The sequence below is a fragment of the Myxocyprinus asiaticus genome, chromosome 3 (genome assembly GCF_019703515.2).
Source record: "Myxocyprinus asiaticus isolate MX2 ecotype Aquarium Trade chromosome 3, UBuf_Myxa_2, whole genome shotgun sequence".
Classification (NCBI taxonomy): Eukaryota; Metazoa; Chordata; class Actinopteri; order Cypriniformes; family Catostomidae; genus Myxocyprinus; species Myxocyprinus asiaticus.
Genome location: NC_059346.1, coordinates 54,053,528 through 54,066,230, shown reverse-complemented (window position 1 = coordinate 54,066,230; position 12,703 = coordinate 54,053,528).

Sequence of the window (12,703 nt, the reverse complement as noted above, 5' to 3'; positions counted from 1 at the left end):
TTTTGAAAAAAAAAAAAAAAAAAAAGGCTAACTCCTTTGTTTTGCTAAAGCTAATTTCAAAACATTTTATGTCTCCTAAATAATATTTTCACACTTTTTGCATAATTTGGCAAAATTACAGATTGATTGGAAATGACGCCCAATATATTTAAAATAATCTTTCCCAATTTATATTAGGTGTCTTTATTATGCACTAACATTAAAATACATACAATACAATGCACTTATTGCATAACTAAATGTTGTTCTGCAAAATTCTAACAAGGTTCACATTCGCTGCTACTGAGGTTGAGATATGGACAGTGCTGAGTAGTAATGGATTACATGTCATCTGTATTACATAATTAGAGTACAAAAATAAAGTACTTGTAAGTGGATTAAATTACATTTTTAAATACTCTTAATCGGAATACAATTACTTTATTATAGATTACATGATTACATCTTAACAAGGCAACGGCTGTATATTGTTCATAATTTATTGATAATTTTCATATCAATATCATCATATTCTTACCCTGAAGCACAATAGTCTCACAGATAAACATTTTGAGCATGTGCTCATTTTATGTTACAACAGTAAGATATGCACCTCAGTTAAGGAATAGGTGATGGACTATTAATAAGTAGTAGGGGTTAAAAGTAAGTGTGAAATTATTTTGAGCTGTTAGCTGTGACCTAGCAATGTCATTGTTGTTGTTGATTTCAGGTTCATTACTGTTTGTTCATGTAATGTTCAACTGCAAAATGTGCAGCAATATGGAACAAAGTCCATCACTCTACTGTTAGTGCTGGTGCAGTGGAGTCCACATAAAACTGAAATAAAACTTGACACAATTGTTCTTTGTGTCACTCAGTGGAACTCTGCTGTTTTAAGATATTCTGCTCTTTGAGAATATTCTTGCTGTTTAAAAGATAATATCTTGCACCTCATTTTTGGAATAGGTGATGGATCAGTAAGCAGTAAAGGTTACAAGAGTTTGAGTGTTTTTAGATGAAAGCTTTGACCTAGGCAACATCGTTGCTGTTGATTTTATGATCATTAATTTTCGTTCATTTTATGATTGATTTATGTTGATTTTATGGTCATTAATTTTTGTAATGCTGCTATTGTTTTATGAATTAAAATGGCTTTGATTTCACTGTGTTTTCAATTATAAACTGTCATTATGTCACTTTGGCACTGTCATTGCTGTTAAATGTAATGTTTATTTCATTCATGTAATGTTTAATGCGCTTTTTAAAAATGTCAAAAGAAGCTCTTTTAATGAGGCTTTTTTGTTAGTATAAGAACGGAATACATTTTCTTCCACTTTGTACATTTATGTTTAAATTACTATCTTGAAAGTAATCCAAAAGTAATCTAATTAGATTACCCCAAAAATGTAATCTATGAGATTACTTTATTGATTGCATTTTTTGTCATGTAAATTGTAACCAGTACCTGATTACAATTCACAAGTAATCCACCCAGCACTGGATACGGATCGGTTTAGGATTAGTTTTAGGGTTCAGGATAAGGGTTGGGTTAGGGTTAAGTTTAGGATTAGGGATAAAGTAAACAGTGTAACTACAGATGTAATTAAATACAGGTACTTTAAATGTAAGTGCAATGCAACAACACGTATACACATAATAATAAATCATATCAAATGCTTAAGTACATAGTAGTTAAAGAAACAATATAAAGTGGGTCCAAATATTCTACTCATACAGTCTTTTAAAAGCGGCGAGATACATGACAGCGGTACTAAACAAAAATGTATACAAAAATAATGAAAATAGTCCAGATGGGTCCCCTTTGGTGTTCAGGAATATTTAGTCACGCTAAGCCTGTTTGTCCTGCTCTCTCTCTCTATCTCTCGAACTGAGCATCAGTGTGCGGGTCCAAGGGTACGATGACGCATTTTTTTTTTGGGTTGTGTAAATACAAATGAGCAATGTCTCGTGACGTCATGAACGCACATTTCAAAAAGAGATATTTCAGCAGGGTGGTTTGCTAGACCACTGCACCATGTTTCCCTGTGTTTTTATTGTCTCTCTTTGGAGGATTTCATTTTTAGATTCTGTGTCATGTTAAAAATAACTTTTTAAATGTGTTTTGAGACACCTGCATTCTGCTCTATTCATCGTACATTGTCTTGCTTTTGTTTTGAATGGTTACTGTCTTTCAGTTATGATTTAGTTACATCAACGCTATACATAATCAAGAAAATTTCTCTCAAAGTCACCAGAATTGGGAAAAAAAAAACAATTTAAGTAAACATTTATATAAATTATAAAATGTGATATTATAAAATAATATTAAATTAAATAAATAATAAAATAATACAGTAAAAATAAACTAAATAAATGGAAATTTAAAAAAATCTCTGTAAACGGAAAGATATTGGTAGTTTAATTCACCAAAGTGGCATTCAACTGATCACAAAGTATAGTCAGGACATTACTGATGTAAAAAACAGCACCATCACTATTTGAAAAAAGTCATTTTTGATCAAATCTAGAAAGGTGTACACTACAGTCTTCAAAGACAAAGGACAACTGGCTCTAACAAGGACAGAAAGAGATGTGGAAGACCAGATGTACAACTAAACAAGAGGATAAGAACATCAGAGTCTCTAGTTTGAGAAATAGATGCGTCACATGTCCTCAGCTGACAGCTTCATTGAATTCTACCCGCTCAACACCAGTTTCATGTACAACAGTAAAGAGAAGACTCAGGGGTGCAGGCCTTATGGGAAGAATTGCAAAGAAAAAGACACTTTTGAAACAGAAAAACAAAAAGAAAAGGTTAGAGTGGGCAAAGAAACACAGACATTGGACAACAGAGAATTGGAAAAGAGTGTTATGGATCTTAACACCATTGAGCTTTTGTGGGATCAGCTAGACAGTAAAGTGCGTGAGAAGTGCCCGACAAGACAGTCACATCTATGGCAAGTACTACAGGAAGTGTGGGGTGAAATGTCACCTGAGTATCTGGACAAACTGACAGCTGGAATGCCAAGGATCTGCAAAGCTGTCATTGCTGCACATGGAGAATTTTTTGATGAGAAATCTTTGAAGTAGTTTAAGCATTTTTTTCAAATTGTAATAGTAATTTTTCAAGTTATTAATGTCCTGACTATACATTGTGATCAGTTGAATGCTACTTGAATAAAAGTACTAATTTCTTTCCATAAGAGCAAAACATGTACATTATTCCATACTTTTGGCCACCAGTATACATACTGATATTATATACAGTTTTGTGGTTACTATGCTTTAATGTTTGCGCTAAATAAAGCCCACATAGATAGAGGAACATTCTCTTTATTAGGTTTCTTCAGGAGCATAAGCACAGACAGGGAAGAATATACAGTATGTGCACTACACAGAGATTTGCTGGTATGAATCTGTATAAGAGATGATGACATCTGAAATCATTAGGTAAAATCTACTCAAGGCTCTCTCTGTTTACTATTTTATCATATTGTGTGATTTAGGATTCCCACAGTGTTGAGAAAACTGTGTTGTGCATTCAGCGACTCACCAGCTTTGTGTTCCTAGTGTCTTGTAAGTGTTAAAGGAAGCAATGGGAGGTGCTCTATGACCCTTTTCCCAGTCCAATGTTCATTGCTATGGCGATTGTGCCACACCTGACCTGACCAACTAGTGTAAAGTTATAAATCCCTACAAGAGTTATAGGTTTAGACATCTCAGTATGATCAGAAACACACAGGGGTGTAAAGTAATTGAATAAAAATACTTAAGTATTATTTTGGGGGATTTGTACTTTACTTGAGTGCAATTTAAATGGAATACTTGTACTTTTACTTAATTACATTTCCAAAGAAAAAATAGTACTTTTTGCTCCTTACAATTTTATTTAAAGGTGCTATATGTAAGATTGACAACAAGCATTTGAAATGGGTACTGCAGTCCAAATTCAAAATATTGGAGAGTTGTCTGCAAATTAGCCAACTCACCATCCGTTTTAAAGGATTTTTGGGCTTTAAACTGTCTCCATCTTCCAAAGGCATCTCCAGTATTTATCCTTGTTTTACTACGCCTCTGGTCATGGTGGTTTTTAGACGGATGGCGAGGCTTTTTAGGTCAGGTGGAATCTGTTATCTCTGATCCAGTTCGTTTGCTGGCTTCCATGGCTGTAGCACACAGTGTTGTTTGCCTGCAAACTTGTTCAAATCTGGCAACCCGGCGGTGTCTATTGGTGAGTGGGCTGTGGGCGGGATCACACAGTCCAAAACATAAACAGAAATTCCGGCCCGGAATGGAAACTTCAAAGTAGAATATACTGGCTGTAGCATTGTTATCGGAGAAGCCAGTATTTCAACTTAGCATGTTTCCTAATTCTCTAATGACATATTATGGTAAAAATATTACATATAGCACCTTTAAACTTGAAAAGTACTCATTACATTTTTGCAGGTCATTTTCTTTAGTCTTACTGGACTGAAGCCGCATTTTTACTGCATCCGACAAATGACAGATTGACAAATGGCAGAGTTTCGCACGGTGGCTGTGTGGAGTTCCGACCATCTGCAGAGGCAGAATTCCAGATCTGATATGAGCTTCGGATACATTAAAATATTTGTGCGACTAGACCGTATGTGACCACCCAACTGAATGTGATGCATTCATTCAAAACTATGAGCACGAAGTGAGAAACACTGACAGTTTTTGTCCTAAACTTTATTCTAAACGCCTGCTACTTCAACAGTTTGGACAGTTATGAAATGATCATTCATGTTGCAAATATATATTTATTTTGCAATTAACATGTCATTTATTTTTACACTTACACATATTTAAATCATATCTATGAATTTCTATTCCCTATTTGCTGAATTATTATTGTTGTTGTTAGACAACTATTAATTATGATAATAATTATAAAACCATGTGTGATGAGGAGGAGGGCATGGCCGGACCGTGAGGATGCACGCCTGGCGCTGAGTTGCCTCAATCAGCGGAAGAGAGGAGGCGGAGAAGCCTGCTGCTGTCCTGCCTCGTCACACCATGATAATGAGGATAATAATGATAATGAAAAAATGGAATCTGAGTAAATAATAATTATGAATTTTATTGAATTCATCCATCTGCTCATCAGCAAGGTTTGGTAGCAAACCTCAGAAAAAAATTCACAAAACCAACAACATTACTAACTTTCTTTAAAGCTTATTTTGAATTGTATTTATCTTTCTATATGTCTCAAGGGGTTGGGTGCTCTGACATTGCAATTCGTATGCTCTTCAGGACTCGTACCCCGTTCCTTTGCATTGCATATGCAACACACTATCAGTTGAGCTGTGCCGTGCAATTTGACCACATCGAACAAGCTAGTAAATATAGTTGGTTATGTAATGCAAATGATAAAATGAGCCATGTGCTATAGTAGAAGTGTTTATATGTCAGAAGACATCATTGTGTGAGAAACAGAGCGAAAAGTGTTTATGTAATCTGCCGTTTTACGTGATTTGAGTGAAAGTGGATAAAAGTCATTGTTGTTTTAGCGCCTCTAGTGTTCATTTCACCAGGGAATTGCCATGTTACATACAACAGGCCACATAAAACTCATTTTGTAAATGATTTTATGACCAGGTTGCGAATGCCACTGGGGGAGAAATATGACAGTTGTCAGAGACAGTAAAAAGGCGACTTAAACCAGTCGAATTTAAAAACATCCTCTCTCACACAATCTTCTCTCTTTATTTCATTCTAGCAAGTTCATTTTTTTAATACTTAAATACAATTTAATGTAAATACTTTTTTACTTTCATTCAAGTATGTTTTTGGTTTCACACTTGGACTTTTAATTGAGTAAAAGTTTCACTCAGCATCCATACTTTAACTTAAGTATAATTTCTGAGTACTTTGTACACCCCTGGAAACACACACACACACACACACACACACACAAACAAGGGTTCCCATGCATCCTGGAAAATATGGAAAATGTGTGACTTATTTTCCATTCCTGAAAAACACCTGGAAAATTAAAGAAAGTGTGAAATGTTCTGGAAAATCTTGTGTTTTTGTATTTTCCCTATGCCGAAAACAAACACCACAGCAGGTAATGTTTCTCGGTGGCTTATGCAGCGGATAGATAATGTTATGCTTAAATGTTTGCAGTGAATGTTAACTGGCAAGCAGCGAGCTGGCCTTGTTAACTTGTAACTAATTTGGTAACTTGTTTGCTAATAATCTTGCTACGATGTAAGCCTATTTTTTGGATCAGTTTCTGATTATATTGACACAGTTGTTATGGGTGTAAAATGCAGCGCAATGCATCGATCTGACAATGAAATTTTGATGCATCGATTATGGATTTTAACTACTGAGTAGTCCTATTATTATACCCAGTGTGATACAGAGACCATCTCAGATTAGCAACACACTCTTATGGAGAAATCGTACAGATATACATTAAATATAATAAATAAACACAATCATTAACATATAATGATAATAGTAATAGTAATAGTAATACTGTAGTAATAATTAGGATTCACTTTAAACCAATGGCTTCAATGAACATTAATAATTTTATTTAAAGCTGCACTATGTAAGATTTTTTGGTTAAAAATGAACAAATTGCCAGTATTGATTAAGTACATAAACAATCAGTGTTCAAAACAATGTCCTTACCTTACCCTGATTCATTTCGGTAAGCCTAAAAAATCTATTTGCATTTTTAGCTGTGGGGTTGGATTTGGCACGAAATCACTGGCTTATGTCGTTCCTTTTTGTGTCATGACGTCATGTCCTTAAACCCAGGAAAAAAGTTCCGGCTGTCATGTGTTCCGGATGAGGACGCTGTTCAGTTCAACCAGTCACAATCACACACTTCAGGATGGATGGTGTTTATCTGTTATCCATTTGACGAAGTTGTTTACCTGCTATAATGCTTAGAATTGGATACAGTATGCTGTCTAGTAGGGGTAATGCTTTTATGAATCGAATATTATGCATGTGTCTACCAATCGTGATCCGTTGTCTGGGGAAGTTACTGTATGACTTCTGAAATCGACTTCTTGTACATACAATTTTAATGTTTAATTAAGTTTATTTTATCCCCATTATTGTTCGTTTTATGTTTTTAGTTTACAGTGTTATTATGTTCTCTATTTAAAAGTGTTGTGTCAGAAAAGTGTACAATTCATTCATACAAAACATGTAAATATGAGTGTTGTTTATCTTCATCAAAGCAAATATTTCATTTTTAAATGTTTAATCGTATAACATAATTATATCAACACGAAAGTAGCGCGTTATGATTCCGGCTCTGAATATCATCGTCATGATCACAAACAGGCGATGTCCAGGTAACCTCAAATCATGAGATTCATCTGCCAGAGGAGCAGTGTCGAAAGCACGACTTACGTAATGTATTCTTCTGCAAATTGCTTGCAATTTTTAATTTCAACCACAAATGTCACTAGAGAGCACAAAGTTGCGTAATGCAGCTTCAGTAACAAGCCTCAGTGATGCTAATAAAAAGTTTCATTTTATAAGCTGTGTGCATATTTGTCTGTAATTAATTTGTCAATATGTAAGAGGTCAGTAGCTTATATTAAAGAACTGATTTCATAGATACTGTGACATAAACTGTATGTCTTTTAAAGACTTCTTGAGAGAGGAATGTTTTACTTTAGTGCTTGATCCCTGTCTTTTATTCCTGCCATTATTGAAAATGTCCTAGAAAAGTCCTGAAAATTGATCTCTGAAAACACAAACGTTTTCTTAGCTATTTAAATAGGGAACATAAACTTGTATTATATAGTCTACCACAGACATACCAGAGTGTGACGGAATGACACACACCTCCCTTGGATCATCGTCGCCCTGCCTTTTCAGGGAGCCAATCTACATTCAGGCCCACAACTGCAGTGGGCAGGAGAGATGAGGGGTGCAGTGCCTATGCCCATTTGGCAGCACGTGATGAGGTGCACCTGATGTTAAAGGTGCTGTAAGTGATATTTTTTATGAAAATTGTATGCAGAAAAGGTTCCTTTTCTCTGAAAGATATCACTGAAATAAGTGTCCTGAGATATCTCACTGGTCTCTGTGACAGCACTAAACCTCGTTTCCACCTGGTATTAAGATGCGTTTCAGGTGATCTGATCACATGTGGTCAGCGCTAAATACAGGTCTAAATGTGGTCTAAAACGTTTTGTGATCAGATCACAAAAACCGCATTTGAATGTGGTCAAAAATGCATGTGACCACATCACATTTGAGGTGTAAATACTCAAGTCCATCCTGTATGCGTCCTAGTAGCAGTGAAGCACCACCTCACCTGTCTATCAGCCGCTGAGCTAAAACAAGAGTTTAAACTAGCCAGATACGGCTTTAAAAAAATAAAATAAATAACCATCTGATCAAATAAAAAAAGCAGATACACACACAATCACAAGAGCTTCACGGATCTTCTTTAGTGTGTCTGATATCAACAAAGATGAGAAGCACGAACACCTGAAGCTCCTTTAATACAGGTAATCCACTAAAATAATGGATAATTCTGCTTGACATGTTGTGTTTGTGCTTAGATTAAATTTCAACCACATATGGGAGAAACAACGAGCCGTTTTTTTTCGTGCTTTCTTTGTCTTTTCTGACTTTGTTGTGCTTTATTATCATGTAGTAATACACTGACATAGTGATTGATGTATGTTGTCATTAAACACAGACCCTCCCCTCCAAAACTGAACACAAGTGGTCACAGGAGATGCATTTAAGTGACCAGGTGTGAACAGCCACGTGTCTCATCTGACCACATGTGATTGGATCACCTGAAACGTATCGTAATACCAGGTGTAAACAGGGTCAAAAATGTGATCGCAGGCAGCCAATAAGAAGACTCTGATGTACTTTCTGCCTGTCTATCATTTTGCCCGTTCTCAAAAGTGTAGTAGTTGAAGCAGAACTTTCAGGTTTAATGACATATTCAGACCCAGTTGTCAGCTGAGGGTGCTGTTTTGCTACTGTTTTGTTTGACAACTGTGAGAAGATGCATTGCTCAACGCTTTCTTTGGACGGCGGGGTTTTGGAAAGAGGGGACATGTCTAATTCAAATTCTCGGTCTCGTGGAAGTTCCAGAATGGCTAAAATTGCTAACAGCACCTTTAATACAGCCTCATCACAGCTGCCTTTAAATGCAGAGAGCACCTCTCCTAGAGAGAACGGTGTCTACTCCCCTGTGCATGCACGCTGGGGTCCTCACAGATCCACGATGGAAGCGGGTTGGGAATCCCAGCGGCTAGTTAGGTGGGACTTGTCTTCGCCGAAACCCTGGCATGAATTAGAAGTGACGCCAGGGATTGGAGCACGCATAGAGGCCTAAGGAACAGGATGCCAGGCCGCCCTTCCCCCCCATGTGCCGTGACCTCAGGGAAGCTAAACCGCTAAAGGAAGCCGTTGCCCAAATCGCCATGGACCCAGGATGGGAGTGCGCTCAGCCATCAAACCCCGCCCCTTTTACCTGTTGTTTACCTTCTTACCACTACCCTACCATCACATAACCCCAGTGCACAGCAAAGACACCAGACTCCCCTTTATTTTGGACACTTACGGAGCAAATTCCTTGGACACTTTATTTTCCCCTTTATGTTCTTTATTATTTAAAATAAACACCTCTCCAAGGCCTGATGCCACACCCACTGTGTCTGTCTCTTAGCATTACTTTAGACTAACAATAACCCTAAAGGAAAAATTAAATGTCAAATTATCAATTGCATTTTAGCTTTTAATTGGACAGAGACAATGCATCATGTGAAAATTGAATAATACAATTTTATTTTAATTCTGGCACATACCGTGCAGACACTTATTAAATTGTTGATCAGTTTTACTTTTCTTTTTTCATTATATTTATATATTTATTTTAATTTGACAGGTTTAAACAGCCCTTACTATCATATATATATATATATATATATATATATATATATATATATATATATATATATATATATATATATATAAAAGTGAAACAGAAAAAAAAACAAAAGAAAAAACAGAATTGATGCAGTCTTCCATCACCATACTCAACCAACAGTACATACTCAGCCAAAACATACTTAACATGCTCAACCTAAAAGCTAAGTACATAATGGTATTTGGAACATAATGGTATTTACATTCTTGGTAACACTTTACAATAAGGATGTATTTGTTAACATTACTTGACTACATTAGTTAACACAAATTAACAATGAGTATAATTTTACATCTTGGGTAATGTCAATGTCAGCATATACTAATAAATGTTTACATTTAACAGTTGTATATGTAAAGGTTATTAAGTTAATGCATTATGAACTAACTATAAACAATTGCATTTTCATAAATTAACATTAACCAATATTTATAAATGCAGTAAAACAATGCTGTTCATTGTTAGTTTCTAATACATTTTCGGTAACAATTACAATAAGGTTCCATTCATTAACATTAGTTAATGCATTAGTTATCATGAACTAACAATGAACAATATATATATTTCATATAATTTATCAATCTTTGTTAAGGTTAGTTAATAAAAATACTATTGTTCATTGTTAGTTCATATTAGTTCATAGTGCATTAACTAACGTTAACAAAAACAACTTTAGATTTAAAAAATGTATTACTAAATGTTGAAATTAACATTAACTATGATTAATAAATGCTTAATAATTATTGTTCATTGATAGTTCATGTTAATTAATGTTGTTAACATATGTTAACAAATGGAACCTTATTGTGAAGTGTCACCACATTTATGTTAACTTACGGAACCTTATGTTAACTTATGGAACCTTGTTGTGAAGTGTCACCACATTTATGTTAACTTACGGAACCTTATGTTAACTTACGGAACCTTGTTGTGAAGTGTCACCACATTTATGTTAACTTACGGAACCTTATGTTAACTTACGGAACCTTGTTGTGAAGTGTCACCACATTTATGTTAACTTACGGAACCTTATGTTAACTTACAGAACCTTGTTGTGAAGTGTCACCACATTTATGTTAACTTACGGAACCTTATGTTAACTTACGGAACCTTGTTGTGAAGTGTCACCACATTTATGTTAACTTACGGAACCTTGTTGTGAAGTGCCACCACATTTATGTTAACTTACGGAACCTTATTTTAACTTACGGAACCTTGTTGTGAAGTGTCACCACATTTATGTTAACTTACGGAACCTTGTTGTGAAGTGTCACCACATTTATGTTAACTTACGGAACCTTGTTGTGAAGTGTCACCACATTTATGTTAACTTACTGAACCTTATGTTAACTTACGGAACCTTGTTGTGAAGTGCCACCACATTTATGTTAACTTACGGAACCTTATTTTAACTTACGGAACCTTGTTGTGAAGTGTCACCACATTTATGTTAACTTACGGAACCTTGTTGTGAAGTGTCACCACATTTATGTTAACTTACTGAACCTTATGTTAACTTACGGAACCTTGTTGTGAAGTGCCACCACATTTATGTTAACTTACGGAACCTTATTTTAACTTATGGAACCTTGTTGTGAAGTGTCACCACATTTATGTTAACTTACGGAACCTTGTTATGAAGTGTCACCACATTTATGTTAACTTACGGAACCTTATTTTAACTTACGGAATCTTGCTGTGAAGTGTCACCACATTTATGTTAACTTACGGAACCTTGTTGTGAAGTGTCACCACATTCGCTTCAGTTGATTAAGATATTTATATTTTTGTAATCCTAAAATGCATGTAAAATAACACAAAGGATTTCACATACTGACACTATAAAGTATTTTTGTACATTTGTAGTAAACACTGCCCTTTAATAAATACCTATAAAAATTGACCATAATCATTCAAATTAAAAAAAGGCAAAGAGAAGGAGAAACCCGCATCAGCACAAATTATCTTGAGATTGGCTGAGTTCAGAATGGCATACTACCCATACCTGCTTCTGCCAGAAAGTTCAGAAGTTCTTCTATCTAGAAAGTTTCACATTTTTCACATACTTAATTGTAACTTCCCTGTCACAAACTCAACGCAACAGGCAGACATCCCCGCATTCTTTGTGCCACAATGGTCTAATGCCTAAACCACTCCACCTACAGCAATAGAATTATAGTAATATGAGATGCAATGGTAGACCTTATTCACGGTAGCGCCATCTTTGATTGTTGATGGAAATGACACTGAGGCTGTGAGGGACAGACTTACCATCTCTTCAATGGTTTTTGCAGTTGTTTAAAGTGTTTTTGGATCATTCTGCTGACGAAATATTGAAAAAATATCTTTGCAAGAAATTTCAGTAGACAAGAAACTCCAGTCATGAACTGTGGAAAATGAGATGTGATCTACTGTAGGAGCTTTTTGATAGCTTTAAACAGTGCTTGTCATTGAAGAGACGGTAAGTCTATTCATCACAGCCTCGTTTTTATTCTCATCAAAAATCAAAGATGGCGCTACTGTGAATAAGGTCTGTTTCTCAAAACAGAAATTTAGAGCAATTCCATTTGTATGTAACACATCAGCTTTTATTATTATGATTTTCCACTAGAAAAATGTCCAGTTCATTTTATGATTAGCAGCAGCTTTTCTCTTGCATGTACAGTAAACTAGGTCAGATATGGCCACCCAAATATATTGTGATCACATGCATCATGACAGCATTCATGAAAATATTCTGTTAGCCAATATTTCATTATTATCTGT